Raw genomic sequence first — 13,684 nt, forward strand, 5'->3', positions numbered from 1 at the left:
GGCTGAGTAGTTCGGTGAGAAGAACACTGTGGGTCCTAAGTGTGCAGCTGGGGATTCCATTGCATTAGGACCTCAGGGTGGGAGAAGATGGTGAGCACTTCCGGCTCACAAGAAACAGTCCCGCGTGGGAATTTCCTAAGCCTTTATTCTTAAGAACTGTGTCTGAAACTGTGCACAGTCTTTTTTAAACTTTTGAGCCAAATTTTTATCTAAGTTCACGTTTTTACACACAAAATGAACAACCGCTAGTACACCATTGAGGTGGTCTCCCCATCTCCCCAGTCTGGAGACCATTGAATCTTCATTTTCAGTTTAAAGTATCTGATGATGTTGATAGACCATCCTTCCACCAATCCACCCCCATGCAAATTTTTCTAAGGCTGTGAAGTAACCTTGCTTTCAAAATTTGGCACCAGTGGAAAACTAGTTTCTCAAATCTGATTTCCCTGTGGGGATGAATGGCATTAAGTCTTCATCAGATTGCTCCGGAAGAGATCATGCACGCATCTTTCATGGCTCCTTCTTGGCTACTAATTTGGTGAGCTGAAAGGCCCTGCGTGTTGTCTATTTCTTAGCAGCGGGACACCCTCAATCGTGGTTTTGAGTAGGCTGGCGAATAGAGAGCTCAAGGTTCAGACAGGGTGCAGAATGATTATTTTGGGTGAGAGCTAGAGTTTTCAGTTTTATTTCCTTTGAGCCGAGTCAGTGCTTGGACTATCTCAGATGGTCCAGGAGCAACCTTTGTCACTGATTTCATTTTTACTCACCGTTAATTTTACCTACATAGTATAAAGGCTTGAAATGTGATGCGGTGAGTCAGATCCACCCATGTCAGTTACTCTGTCTTGATTCATGGTTTAGTCTCAACTGTTCCTTTCTTAAGGTGATGATAACAAAGGCAGATTTAGGCATTATTTTCAATTCCCTATAAGTTTGTTATGCCATTTTTAGTCAAAGCACTTTATAAATCGAGTGTTTCATTAGCTTCCCAGTTACTATAAGTGATTGAACCTTGTAAATTCTTATGAATACTATGAGAAGACTTAACCAAATGAGTAATAGTTCTCCGTTAAAGGTATTCATTCACTCTTTAAAAAAAAAAAACACACACACACACTTTTTTTTTAACTTTGGACCAGTTTTAGATTTATAGAAAAATATGTACAGAGGTAGTATTCTAATGTACTCTCATCTGGTTTTCCTTACTACTGACATCTTACATTTAGAGCAGTGAATTTCTCACAGTTAATGAATCAGTATTGACACATTACTATTCAATAATGTCTATATTTAGAGTTCCTTATTCAGCCCAGGATTCCATCTGGGATCCCATATTATATTTTGTAATCAGGTTTCTCTTGACTGTTTTCTCAGATATGTATGCTTTTGATGACAGTGAATGACAGCTTTGATGACCTTAACTTGACCTTAACTGGTCAGTCTCTTTGCAGAATGCCTCTCTATTAGTTTTTCTCATTATTAGACTGGGGTTACAGAGTTTTGTGTAGAAGACTAAAGAATCATATCACATCATATCAAGGATACATACTGTCAGTATGCCTGTACCTTGATCCCCAATTGAGGTACCTTGATCCCCAATTGAGGTAGCGTTTGTCGTTTTTTTCCACTATGAAGTTACCCCTGCCTCTGTTGTATTTTTTTTTGGAAGGATAACACTAAAGTGTCTTTAAGTCTACACTTAAAGAGTGGAATTTATAGTCCTTAAGGGGGAAGCAGTTAACATGAATTATTTCTCCTATCTACTATTAAATCTGTTCCCTGTGTCAGTGTATAGAGTCTGAAGTGCTCAATTCTGAACTGATTGTTTATACAATAGTAACACATCCCACTGTTCAGTATAAAGAACATTGTAATGCAAGATAATAGAAGGGATTTTTTGAACAAATTTTTAATAACCAAATAACTATTCATCCTTATACCATCCCTGTGAAATTTTACAGTTCCTCTTCTGCTTCTTTTGATGTGCTATTTTTGCTTTCAGAAACTAACAAACAACAAATTTCCCCTTTCAATACTTAAATTAGAACAAGTGAACAATTTCTCTGAAATTAATATTATCCTGTAGAACTCCATCCCATACAAGCTACAGAGGTGTTTCTATTGTGCCACGATTTTAAAACAAAGCCTGTGTAAGTTATTTATTCATTAAACATATTATGCACATACATCCCATGTATATATCCATGCATATATAGCTAGACCAAAGTGCTATTTAAAATAAACTAAAATTTAAAAAATCACAACACACATACTTTAACTCATAAGTGTGGATTTCTTCTGTATGATCTGCTGATGCACAAAGTCCTAAATATTTGTACATACATTTGTATGTACTAACAATTTAGGCTTTCCCAAGATGGCAATGGGCTTCAATTCAGCACACTGGATGTCTGTGCAGAGATTCACCTGAACATTATCCCTTAGACATCAGTTCTGCTTTTGAAGAACTATTAAGCTGTTATGCAGCCATGTCCACTTTCCTCACCCTACAGGCAGATGTGTGCTTGACCTCAGTAAGGTGGGAAGGATGTTTAGAAGAGTTGCTTAGTGTACATCTGTGTCCTAACATCTCTGAGTTAATTTTACTACTGAGTTAATTTTACTACTGATAATCCCCCCACTCCTTGGCTCTACTTTCTTTACTTTTCTGATAGATTACATAGGTATTTTTGGAAGCCATCTCGTTTGGAAGAAGGCAGGATAGTAGAAATAAAGCGACTGTGTGGTATTTTGAGTGGTGGTAAATACACCAAGCAGTTCCCAGAAGGGAAAAGAAAAGCAAGACAAGTGCTTCCAGAAAATGAAAGAGCTGAGTTGATAAAAGTGCCAAAATCCTTTTGAACTGTGTGAAAAGTTTCTGAAAATGTGAACCAAGAACTTTTTATCATATAAAATAAAAAAAAAACCCGAAGAAAAAACCAAACAAACTTCAAATGAAGTGATTTCTCATTGATGGTATTCCTATCACCCCTGAATTTAGACCAAAAGTTCCAGATCTTGCTCAATGAAAACAAGCTTCTTTGAACTTAAAGTTGCAAGGAAGCAATCCAGTCCCCTCTGCCCCACCTGGGGGTATTACTCTCACATCCATTATTCTTTTAAAATAGATGTCTTCAGATAGTTTACCGATGCGCCTTTCTTATGGGGGTTCTCAGCGTTGACATTCGGACGGCGACTGGAGGCAAGAAACCTGGGGCGCTCGGTGATGAGCGTCCTTTAAAGCCGTCGCCAGCCAGCGCCGCTGTAACCCCGCGCACCGGCGGGTCGCGGGCTCCTGCCCCTTTCAATCTGCGCCGACGCGGCCGCCCGCTCCCGGGGACTCCCCGCGCCGGGAATCTCCCGCCAGCTGCGAGCGGCGCAGGGCGACGGCCGGAGCACGTGGAGCGGCAGGTACCCGAGCCCAGCCCGCCGGCGAGATGGAAGGTGAGCCTCCAACCCGCTTCTTCGCTAGGGGGTCTTTGAAAAGCTCGGCCGGTGCACGCAGCGGAGAGTGTGTCTTCTGAATCTTAGTTTTGCTTCTATTTATTTCTTTTGTCAAGAGGAAACAGGCATTTCAGAGGGGCAAAGCGCGTCGATTCTCAGCCATCTCAGCACTCCCCCTCCCACTTCACTTTGAAAAGCGATCAATTTCGTGCAATTTTACTTGTGTTAGGGGTTATCAGAAACGAACGGTCAACTGAGTCTGTAGAGGAAGGTTACTGATGGGGCGTCCCTGAAATGGCAGCAAACCTGGGTTGGCATAACCAATTCTTTTGGGTGTTTGGCTTGTTTTGTCTAAAGCCTCAGTGTCCGTTGGAATTTGGCAAACCTTTTTATCTAAGTGACTTGTTTAGGTGAAAAGCTACTGCTGTTTTCGGCTGAGGGTAAATGTGGTCTGTCATCTGGGAAAGGTAAATTTTGACTTGGTGGTCGGCTCCCTTGGAACCGATTCCCCAGTGATTGTCAGACTGATATTAAGAATTTTATTCGAATTAATTTGAAAGTCACAAAACTAACCACGCTTCTCAAGAAAGTTTTCAGCATATACTTTATCACACTGCTATGGTAAGCTTTTCAAAAGCGGAAAGGCAAGTGTTTTTAACATCTTCAATATGGCAGATGCAGGTCAAGTTGGGGAGGTGAGAATTATTTATTATAATAAGTGCAGTATCAACATCTAATTGAAATGTCAATTTGGTAAGATACTGGTATCAGGAATATTTTCTTCATAATTACAGAAGGTTGACTTACAGCCAGTGCACCTTGGTTTTTGGTGGCGATAGGACTAGAACAGCTGTAGTTATTTAAAAATTAAGCGCTTCAGGACACAAGAAAAATACCAAGTTTTGTTTTACAGTATCATTCAGTGCAGTGTTGTAGTCCAAATCCTCGGTTTGTCTATGGGTGTACTTACATATTTTTTTTTTTTACTTCCTTGGCCCATATAAACTTTTTTTTAAAAATCTGAGTAGAAGCCAAATGAAAAACCAGATAGCAACTTCTAAATAGCATTATTGAATAATACTTCAAGTGTCTTCACTTACGAAAAAACTATACTTTTAATGATCCGTTTTTTAACTGAATATTTTAAAAATGATTTACCTTAAAAGCTTCATTGTCCAAGAACAAAAAAAAAGTTAGGTTGTTGTACATTGTGAAGAGGTAATTTTTATAAAAGTTCTCCTGCTTTAATTTTTGCAAGTGAATTTGCCTTTATTAAGTTGTTAGTACTCCAGCACTAATTTTTGCTAGTTCTCAATCATACCACTTTCAAGAATAAAATGTACACAATAGTGTGAATCTGTGGAAGCTGAACTAAATTCCTCTATTCAGTGTGAAATAAAGCAATTGTTAACTATATAACATAAATTAGGATATTAGTACATTAACAAGGTTTCCTGAATAAGAAAGGACTATAAACTTGTGTAAAATTTAATTCAGAATACATAGACTGTGAATGGAAAGAGATGAATATAGGTTAATGATCAGTTTTGCATGTAGATGACTAGATTCAAGTTGCAGGTCTGAAGAGATAGATGGTATATATTGGGTTGTTGGAAAAGTCATGACTTTTTTTTTTTCTTTCAAGCAAAAATGTGTCATGACTTTTCCAACAACCAGTAGTATACTTAGTGCAAAGACTTGACTTCTTAAATTAAAAGATAAAATAAAAGGTTAGTGATGTGAATTTAACTATTCTAATGTCAAATACTCTGTCCTCCAGGAGTATTTGATGTAGTAAGCTACCTAGTTCACTATAGTTACCAAAGATTGACTCTCTGGCACTTAACATTTGATATAGAAATTTTTTGTGTGTAATATCTTGATATTTTAATTTATTTAGAATAGAGATAAGCTCTGTGTGTATATCTTTCATATATTAGCAGTGTAAGAAAGTGGAATATTTGATGGATACTTGTTTGCTTTCTAATTTGGAAGTCAAATATGTTACTCTTTGTTGTGAAATGTAAGGCTGTTGTAGTCAGTGTTTCCTTTAGCATATAACATCTTTTTTTTATTCATTTATCTTTCCATTCATCAACAGGTATTTATTGAGACTTCTGATGTGTAAAGATGTGACATAAAATAGGTTTTTAAAATGGAAATCTTGTCATGTAAAATGAAAAGCTAATACATATAATAAATCAGAGGCTATAACTTTACTTCCTCACACTTTGAGTATAAATATTTTCTATCCAGGATTCTTGATGTTTCTAAATTTTGTTATTTGTGTTGTAATAACATCCTTCTGTCTGGCATGCTTGAGAAACTAGGTGTTCACAGACACAAATTTCACAGATAATTGGCATATTTCTTACGTAATAATGAACCTTTAAAAAAAAGAATATTGGACAGAGTTTTTCCTAAGTGTATTTATTACACAGCCCCTTGCTTTATAGACAAGATTCATGAGAGACAACTTTATCTTGGTGACCTTGGGTCGCTACTCTAACTATCAGATATTTTCCACAGCATGTGCTCATCAGGGTTTTGAACTATGCAGAGCTCACTGCTCCACCCTAAATATTCCCAGGTATTGTGCACGTTTTGTGTCCTTGATGTCAGCTTCTGCTTCACACCACATGGTTTTTGTGGTAGCCATTTTTCATTTCTAGGTGCTTTTCTATTCTCTGGATGGGTGAAATTTTCAGTGCTCACATGTGGAGTTTACTAGTCCTCTGTTATGAGTATGAAGGATAAAATAGTAAAATTCAAAGACACAAAAGTCACCAAAAGGTCATGGGGTTCTGGTAGAACACAATTTTAGAAAATTCCTGTTGGTACTTTTAGTAATTCAAGATAACTATCTCATGCTTCCAGGCTTTGCTAAAATTATCCTGCCATTCTCTACCTGGCAACTTCTATTCATCTTTTATTGTCACTATGAAGGCTCTGCAGATGACCTTCTTCCAGCAACCTTCCTAGTGAGGCCACCCATCCCAGTTTACCTAGTCTAAGGACCTTTCCTTTCTGTGCATGCTTCATTCTGTGCCAACGCGTTGAAATTATTTATTGTTGTAGATGTTTGTCAGCTTCTGGAAAATAGAGACTGTATCTAAATTTCTGTATGTTCATTGCTAGAAACAGTTCCTGTTTCATAGAAGATACTCATAGTTTGTTGCATTCAAGTGAGAAAAGAGTGCTGAAAAGTAATTTTCATTATGTTTAATATGATGCCTTTCATTTTAAGTTTTGTGGGTAGAAGGTTGGTGCTAGAAATGCTTCTGTAGAACTCATTTAAAAAAAAAAACTGAAATGGTATAGCAGAGAAACAGCTAAGAAACAAAAATGTTCCTGGGTTTTTGGCTGGACTTTCACTTAAAGTCAGGTCTTATCTATTAACTTTTACATCAGCAGATTTCATTATCTCATATATGTCTGTTAAACAATGGATCTAATCTAAGCAGAAATTTACCTACTCAAATAGTATTTATTACACAATGGTAATAACTGGTGCCATAAAAATAGCATAACATTTTCCAGTGATAATTTTCAAATACATTGTTATAAACATGTCACTCATATGTAAATGTTTATGTTTATGTAGGACTAAAAGATTGTTGGCAGGTTTTTTTTAATCAGCCATTCAACATGAATTGACTTCTCACTCGAGCTGTAGTTCTAGACCAGGCGTGAGAGAACTGAGTGATTAATACAGAAACATGCCTGCAGTAAGTGCTCAGTAATTTTGAGTGTGTACTAAGGATTCATTAATTATTGTGACAAGACCTCAAACATCACAGGCATATAGAATACACCCTAATGTTTTTCCTCTTGAAACCACAATTTTCCATTAGCTGGTATATTTGCAATAACTAGAAATCATAAGATTGACCCTAGAATCTTTTGAATCACTTTTTAAAAAGATGAAATAATGAAACAATAATAATTTGTTCCTATAATATGTAGATTATATGGAAAAAATCTATGTATAACTATTGATTGTTGCCTTAAACCTAAACTACTTCAAGCCCCAATTAATGGCAATGAGATCACTTTTCAGCCTAAATTGAAATCTGCTTTTTGCATCCAAAATTAAAATTCTTATAGTCTGAAGTGGTGTAGGGTAAATCAAATAGTATGAAGTTGATACCATATCATTTGGACATATCATTTCAAAAATGAATATATTAGATTGGTGTCCCTTCTAGGAGATGAAATACTAGGTTTTTAACAATGGACATGAAACAGAACAAAATGCATTTATGCAACCATATATACTCTTTACTCCTTGTTAATAATTTAAAATAAGCTTACCTTCTGAATTTTTGTACCATATTGGCAATATATCACAAATTGTACTTATTAATGTGTATTCTTAGAAATTTCTGTCATATAAGGTAATCTGTGGACTTTCTTAAAGAGGAGGAAACATTTCAATAGTATCACTGGTGAAAACAAGACAATAGTATCACTGGTCAAACAAGACAAAAATTATGCTTGTCATTCTTAACTCATAATCTAAATTTAACTTATTTTAAATTAATTTAAATTAAAGTAATAATCTAAAATTAATACCTCATAAGTACACCAGTAGTCCTTTTTAGACTGTCAGGTTCCAAAGAATAGGGGCCTTCTTATCATCTGTGATAAGTGGCTCCCAGCACAGTCCCCAGCACAGAATAGGACTGCAATCGTATTTACTGAATACATTAATGAATGAGGTGCTTGTGTGTTTGGTCATTTGACTAATGGTTCAGTTTTTATAAAGAGAGGAAGGACAATCATGACATTGAAACTAATTAAATAAGATGAACACTGCCATGATTTTCTAACCCAGTGTTGGCCTTGCTGTGGGCAAAACTTCTAACTTCTGGATTTGTTGACGTTTTTTGCTGCATTATTTTAGTGAAGTACTATAATCTCCACAGTGAACCTTTTCTTTCCAGCAAATGGTTTGATTCTTGAAGTTGAAAGTGATGTATTTTACTTAGAAATCTCTGTAACAGACAGTACTATCAGTTCATTTGTGAAGTGATGTCTATTTGAAACTATATCAGAATATTTGGTATAATAGAACAATTTCCTTTACTAGTAGCCACATAGACTCCTGTAGATGTAGAGTTACATCATAGTTAATGTAGAATAGCCAAAGTTGAAAATTGGAAGTAACCAGTTCTTGTAATACTTCACAACTAATCACTTGCCTTTATTTTTGTATTTACTTGCTAGTACTCATTCATAGTTGATTATAGGTTTGTGAAAGTGAAGGCAGTTCCATAAATGTGCCCCTACGCTACTTTGTTTTAGATTTCATATGTATCAGATCACTTTATGTATACTTTGACCTTAAAATAAGAGTTTTTAACAAACCCTGGAAATACTGAAATTTTATAATTGACTTAAGCAGGGTGTGATTATGCATTGGTATTTTCCCCTGTGTATATGTATTTGCTTATATAAAGTTATATGAGCATCACTGTTTTCCATTTTATTTAAGTAGATATAAAGGCTCAGGTTAAGATGCTTAGGAAATGATTTTATCACCTGTAATAATCAGCTATTAAATACCAAAAACATGCCTGATAGTACTTACGGTAATGGAAACTTTTAAAAAATTGTAAGTTTGGGTATTTCTCTGATTTTTATGTTCCATATTAAACAGTCTGAACAATTGTTAGATATCCTTAGTGATTAAACTTGGAGATAAAACTTACTTGTCATCTTCAAGTTTCTTGGAATAGTGTAATTAAAAATTGTTCTGAAATAATAAGAAGCAGCATTTGCAAGTGATAATTGGTTTTATATTTGTGCATCATCAGTTATTTTCCATATTGGTAAATAGGACATATTGGTAAATAGGACAAACACAGAAATATTGATAATTTACACTTTGAAGTTAAGATAAGGCTGCAGCTTTTATTCAGTACTCTAAATTTCTAGTTTTTGTTTTTTGAAACAGGCTGTTCTCATTATTTGACTGTTCAGTAACTTTTTTTCTAGTTTGTTTTAGTGTTTACATAAAAGGTTTTAAAGTTAATTTTAGATGAACAGCTTACAAGAAGTAGTAGTTACATGAACCTAGGTGAGCTAGCTCGCACCTGAGCGTCACTGCACAGCTGTGCTTGTCTGTCTTGACAAGCCCTTGGACAGGTCTGTTTTCTCTCTTGTAAAGTGAGAGTGACAGTAACTACCTCCTGAATTTCTTGTGACACTTAAATAATACTCACTGGTGTAGTTAGATTTACTGCTAAAAAAAAAAAAAGAAGTAGTTACAATTAGAACATTGTATAAACAAACAAAAACTGAGTCAAGATTTACATTTGCAACAGTAAAAGGTTTTTCATTAAACATGTTTAAAAGAAAAGAGTTTACATGCAGTAAAGGAAATTATAGTCCTTTATAAATTTATAACTGTAAAATCAGCTTTTAATTGTAATCAGATGAGTTCAATTTAACTGAGATGTTAAAAAAAAAATCACACCTTGAATTCTTTCAGTTTTCTAGTTCCAGTTTCTACCTCTAGTATCTTCACATTACCTATTCTGGAAGGTCTGGTGCTGTCTTTACGATAGTAATATTCAACAAATATATCTTCAAGTACACAGATAGGTATTTGCTAATAATTAAGCCCTAATATCGACCAAGTTTTATTGATTTTTTTAAAAAATACTTGAGCTGTCTTTAGGAATGCCCTTCTTGAAAGCTTGCCCAAGGCAGGAAGTTTCAGTCCTGATATGTCACTGACTCAGTCATTGTTCTGTATGTGAACTTACTGGGAGTTCATGTTACTAGGATACCCCTTCACCTGTGTTAAATATAGTAATCCACAAAAGGTTTCATTTGGAAAAAACAAAGTGCCTCTTAAAAGTTTATAAGCTACTGGTGTAGAAACAGATGCTTTCCTACTAAATAGCCTTTAGAAACCAGTAGTGTTGTCGAAGATTCAGCAAGTTCACAGAAATTATGAATGTCAGAGAGTAGCCCCCTTGGGATAATCAGTCTCCTTCATAAAACAGGATTCCTTAACTTTATTTTGATTTCTCAAACATCGAGAAAAAGATGCCCTCATTGACCTACAGGAAATATTTGTCTTAACAGTCTGTGGGTACAGAGAGGCCAGGTGAGATGGAGTATTCGTAATTGTTATAAACCACTGGTTCTCTGCCTCTTTAGTTTGTGAATCATGTCAGCAGGACAAAAAAGTTTGTCCATCATCCTAACCAACATACTTCACCTTACCACAATAATGAGGAAATTTTCCAGAATTAATGGAAGTATTTTCGTGAGTGGATGAAAATTAGATGAGACACTACATCTAGTTCTTTCAGCCACTTACAAAAATGCACTCTAGAAGTAAAATTAATGCACTCTATAAGTAAAGTTGTGAACTTGTTTACTAAGCAGTAATTTAGTATTACATAGACCTTTGGCATTTACAAATATAACCTGCTGTTTGACTCTTTGTGAGTGACCCTGGAGGGACACAGTAATACATGGTAATTTGTAAATGTTATGGCCTTTGTAAAGACCTTGTCCTAGCTGAATTTGAATTAGTAGGGCTGGGAAGCCAGAGTGCACAGATGTATTTCTATTGCTTTTAAATTGGGCAAGCCAATAGCATCCATGCACATTTCACTAAAAGAAATTAGAAGATTCTCAAATGACTCTACAGTTGTCCATTGCAAACATCAGTGACCTGACATAGTCTTATTTGCTCCAAACCTAAACATGGGAAATGTTTACAGGTAAACTAATTTGGGGAGGGAGTCTGACACATTCTACTTAATAGGGTAAATGATGATTAAACAAGTTGATATTAAGAATTAGTATAGTGCTTAGAGGTCTTATGATGACGACTCTACACAGTGTACTTAGCTGTGTGGTGACCTGTCCAGGTATCCCACGGTCAGTTTCACAGTCTAACATGATTGAGGATGTCATAAAAACAAGACAAAATTTGTTTTTATCAACAAAACACCCTTTTATACCAAAATCTGCTGTGGGTAGATTCCAGGGCAGTGTTTTAGCAGAAAGGGCGGAAGGGCCAGAGACCCCTGCCAGGCCTACCTTGCTGTTGGCCCTTTCCTGCCGCTGCCACCAGTCGGCACCTGGGGCTGCCCCAGCGGCCCTCAGTGCCACAGGACACAGTGTGAACACTCTTCAAGACTGCTGCGTGGTGCCTTGTGTCTCCACTTGCCTCTTTCCATCTGTTTTGAGGATTGCTGCCTAAATTATTTTTCTTAAAATGTTAAGCTACTCTCCTACTCTTAATCCACTGTAAGTATTTCTAAGTTAGGCATTTAAAATAATCACAGTGGCATCATTATACCTTGCCAGTGGTGTCCTGTGTCCTCTAAAATGATTCTGGAATACTTAGTGTAAATATGCTTTGCTTCTCCTAACTCCCCAATTTTCTAATGCTGTCCAAACTCAACAAGTCCAAAAGTGAACCCATTGTCTTTCCAACCCCAACCAACTCCTCTTGGCTTTCCAGCACTGTTCATAACACTTTGAGCATGCCACTTGAAGTCCTCACTCATCTGTTATGATCTATCCCAAGTACCATCCACTTGAAGTCCTCACCCATCTGTTATGATCTAGCCCAAGTACCATCCATTTAGAAAGGGGGCCCTCATTCTAGGTTGGAATATCTCCTTTCCCTGAACCTTAGTAACATTTTATGTCTGTCTTTTGACTGCTGGAACCTAACTCCACTTTTGTACAAACATGAAGTATATTTTTGCACGATTGTAGTATGATTTGAATTTTCCAGTTCAATTACTATATAAATTAAAGGAAGGTGATTCTTTCTTTAGTTCAAAACCAAGACACTTTTTTCATTGTTGATGCAACTGCGTCCTTCTGCATTTTTAGTTTGCAGTTTGCATTCATGGTGATTCTACACATACATCTGACTCCCTTATCATTATCTCTTCTAGGGTCATTGTGCCGGTGTGTTTATGTATTGAAATGCAGGTTGTTTTATTGTCACTTATTTCACCTTTAAATTACACTCAGGCTTTGTTTAAAAAAAAAAACAACTTACACGTGGACATGTTATGTTTAATTCATGATGGTAAAAACTATTATAAAATATTTTTTCTAAAAGGGGAACATGTGGTCTTGGGGAGGGTGAGAAGCACTTAAAGTTTATGTAGGTGACCAGCCACAGCCTAAATAAGATAAAAATCCTCTTGCATTATTCTAGACACAAAATAGGGCCTGCCAAATGTGCAGTTTAGTTCCCACATCATTTACAAGGATCTTTGCTAGTCTAAGTGTGCTCTGTGGACCAGCAACAATGGCAACATATGGGAGTGTTACAAACATAGTCTCAGACCTGACTTGCTGAATCAAATTCTTCATCTTTACAAAGTTCCTAGGGGATTCTTGTGTATATTAAAGTCTGATAAGCAGGATTTGCAAAATACCAGTGAAACTTATCATCCCTCTCATAGCACATTTTGCATTAGTGATGGATCATCTTTAAATTTATGATACATTTTTGTTGTTTAAATGTTGATTTTAAAAGATAGCTGAACAATGAAAGACTTGCAGTATTAACATTTATAACACAGTAAAATTCAAAAGTTGAAAATCTTTATTTTCATTGAAAAATATTTATTGCATGCCTATGATATGCTAGGTTTTGCAAAATACTGGCAATACAGTGGTGAATAAGACAATGTGTTTGCCCTGATGGAATTTGCAGCAGATAAAGAAAAGATGCCCCAAAACAACAAATGAAATAATTAAAATTATTCCACATGCTATAAAGGAAGTAAGAAACCTACTACTATGGATGATAATGGCCAGGGGAGGATGGAGCACCTCTCTAGTAAGAGGTCTGGCTAGAGATAGGAATGTGGTGTTCCCCACAGTACCTTCAGAGTGCCTCGAAGAACAGAAGTGCCTCACACAGGGGATACTTAATGCCACAGCAATGATAGGACCACCTAAAGTGAGAATTTTTATGAAGAAGGGGCAGGATTCATCCCTGAGTAACACATCAGTGAAGCGCTGGGGAGAGGAGGAAGAGCTGGCAATAAAAGAAAGAGCAGCCAGCAAGATGGAGGAAAGTTTGCAGGGTGTGGCGCACCGTATCATCTGGTATCATATAGAGGAGAGTGTTGGGGAAGGAGTGGGTGGTCAACTATGTTGAAAGCGGCTGAAAAATCAAGTGAGGTGAGAACAAGAAGTGCAGGTTGGTTTTGGCAGCAGAGAGCCTGCTGGTGACCTC

The sequence above is a fragment of the Condylura cristata genome, unplaced genomic scaffold (assembly GCF_000260355.1).
Source record: "Condylura cristata isolate star-nosed mole 26May11 unplaced genomic scaffold, ConCri1.0 scaffold00017, whole genome shotgun sequence".
NCBI classification, from domain to species: domain Eukaryota; kingdom Metazoa; phylum Chordata; class Mammalia; order Eulipotyphla; family Talpidae; genus Condylura; species Condylura cristata.